Source organism: Sorex araneus, chromosome X, assembly GCF_027595985.1.
Source record: "Sorex araneus isolate mSorAra2 chromosome X, mSorAra2.pri, whole genome shotgun sequence".
Taxonomy (NCBI): Eukaryota; Metazoa; Chordata; class Mammalia; order Eulipotyphla; family Soricidae; genus Sorex; species Sorex araneus.
The window spans coordinates 77,352,428-77,355,238 of NC_073313.1; the positions used below are offsets into that span (position 1 = coordinate 77,352,428).

General features: G+C 37.4%; 1 non-coding gene across 1 annotated transcript; it reads right to left on the reverse strand.

The window, feature by feature from the left end:
- Positions 1-898: 898 nt before the first annotated feature.
- On the reverse strand, positions 899-1,005 carry LOC129400418 (U6 spliceosomal RNA). Its single transcript, XR_008627661.1, has one exon. It is a non-coding gene; the product is annotated as a U6 spliceosomal RNA (small nuclear RNA).
- Between the last annotated feature and the right edge of the window lie 1,806 nt (positions 1,006-2,811).

A 2,811-nucleotide genomic window follows, 5' to 3' on the forward strand; every position in this document is an offset into this window, starting at 1 on the left:
GCACATAGAAGCATTCAGTAAATGGTAGTTATTTTTTATAAAACGGAAAGTAAGGTTGAAATTACACTTTAAAAAAAATTATTGAATCACCGTGAGATAGTTGCAAGCTTTCATGTTTGGGTTACAATCTCACAATGATCAAACACACATCCCTCCACCAGTGCACATTCCCCACCACCAATATCCCCAGTAAAACCCCGTTTCTCACCCTCCTTCTCACCCTCCCCCTGCCTCCATGGCAGGCAATATTCCCCATACTCCTTCTCTACTTTTGAGCATTATGGTTTGCAACACAGACACTGAAAGGTCATCATGTTTGGTCCATTATCTAATTTCGGCATGCTTCTCCCATCACAACTGGTTCCTCCAGCCATCATTCTTTTAGTGATCCCTTCTCTATTCCATCTGACTTCTCCCCTCTGCTCATGAAGCAGTCTTCCAGCTATGGGGCAATCCTCCTGGCCCTTGTATATACTGTCCTTGGGTGTCAGCCTCATGTGATGCTATTCTCTACTCCACAAATGAGTGCAGTCCTCCTATGTCTGTACCTCTCTTTTTGACTCATTTCATTTGTCATGATACTCTCCATGTCTATCCATTTATAAGCAAATTTCATGACTTCATCTTTCTTAACATCTGCATAATATTCCATTGTGTAGATGTACCAAAGTTTCTTTAACCAGTCGTCTGTTTTAGGGCACTCGGGTTGTTTCCATATTTTGGCTATTGTGAACAGTACTTCAATGAATATATAGGTATAGATGTCATTTCTACTGTGCTTTTTTACATCCTCAGGATATATTCCCAGAAGTGGTATTGCAAGGTGATATGGAAGGTCAATTTCTAGTTTTTGAAGGACTGTCCATATTGTTTTCCAGAAAGGCTGAACCAGTCGGCAAAAGATATGGAACACTTCATGAATTTGTGCGTCATCCTTGCGCAGGGGCCATGCTAATCTTCTCTGCATCGTTCCAATTTTAGTATATGTGCTGCTGAAGCGAGCACGAAATTGCACTTTAAAATTCCCTGAATCATCAGTTAATGATTTGCACTTTGTCCTGAAAGCAACAGGAAATCAGTGAAAATTGTTGAAAGCAACTGTTTTAAAAATTTATTTTTCTAATGTTCTAATAAGTAACTATTTGTCCAAAAGTGGTAAAAACATATAATGACTAAATACATGTTGTTTTAATGTACCTTGTCCTTGACCACTTGAACCTTTTTGTAGATTATTCTTCCCAAATTTACGGAAAATTTCACAATGCAAGAACATACATTTATTATTATCAACAACATTTCTCAAACATTGTAGAAGGGTGAAGGAGAATGAGTATTGTGATTAGGCTGCTTGATTGTGTGGCAAAGTTACTGAAAATATTTTAAAAGAACTAATTCAGTGATAGGAAAGTACCCTTTCAGGTACAAAAGCATTAACAAGTAACTTGCCAGAGAAGATTTAGGAGTAGAGAAGTAATCAAGTTTCAAAAACTGCACTGCACTGTAGCACTGTCATCCTGTTGTTTATGGACATGTTCGAGTGGGCACCAGTAATGTCTCCATTATGAGACTTGTTGTTACTGTTTTTGGCATATCGTATATGCCTCAGGTAGTTTGCCAGTGGGCGGGATACTCTCGGCAGCTTGCCAGTCTCTCTGAGAGGGATGGAGGAATTGAACCTGGGTCGGCCGTGTGCAAAGCAAGTGCCCTACCCACTGTGCTATCGCTCCAGTCCAAGTTTAAAAAACACCTAAATGAAATTAAAAGATGGAGAAGTTAATTTTGAGGGGACCATCAATATTAGTAGATGGTACCCTCAAAACAAAAACCATCTTAATTAGTAGATGTTCCCCCTCAAGACTAGATAAGCGAGTAAGTCTAAATAAGAAAGCACAATAAACATCTAAATAAACTTAAAATATGGATAATTGAATTTTGAGGGGACCATCTCATTTATGCCATTATATTTTGCTATAGTTATACATCTAGCCACTTTAATATATAATCTCTGTATGTTTCAGTTTCCAAGAAATACTTGATTCCTCATTCTACTTCTCCCCATACACAATGAAGCCTTCAAACATCTTGGTTCATGTTCTTAGTTTTACCTGGGGTGGCAATTTAAACCACACCTGAGTTTCTTGCAATCTATCTCTTTTGGCAATACTCATTTCCTCATGGAAATCTGCTATTGCTTTCTCACCGCACAGTATGTTGTCTTTCATCTGACCTTCCTAAGCACTTGTATATACTCCTCATTGGATCTTTATGTGTAACGTTTGATTGTTATTTATCTTTTGTGGATATCTTCCATCTCTCCCTCCAAGCATATTATAAAGGCCTTTAGGCTTTATTCAGTTGAGTTTGCAATAATGAACACACAAGAAGCACTCAATAACTGACCATTATTGATACTGAATTCAATAAATTGGATTAAGGAATAATGTCGTCAAGATATGGCAGCCAGTTGAGTCACCCCAGTCATTGTAGAAAATGACATATCAAGAAAATGAAATTACTCACATTAGCCTGAAAGGGCTCTCTCTGGCATTTCACTAAAGTTATGATAACGCTTTCTCTCGAAGTTGATACTTCTAAGTTGGCTATTTGAATATATAGCATTAAACTTTTATATTATACTTTGACTTCTAACCTTTGCTTGTTTCCTGATGAAAACTAGAAGTACAACCATAATTTTTGCAAATGACCTTTCTGATGCATAATGTACCCCACAGAACTTACTATGCATTCATAGTGTGTGGATTATGGTTAATTTTATGAAAGACTCATATCTCTGTTTATCTTTTCTATTTC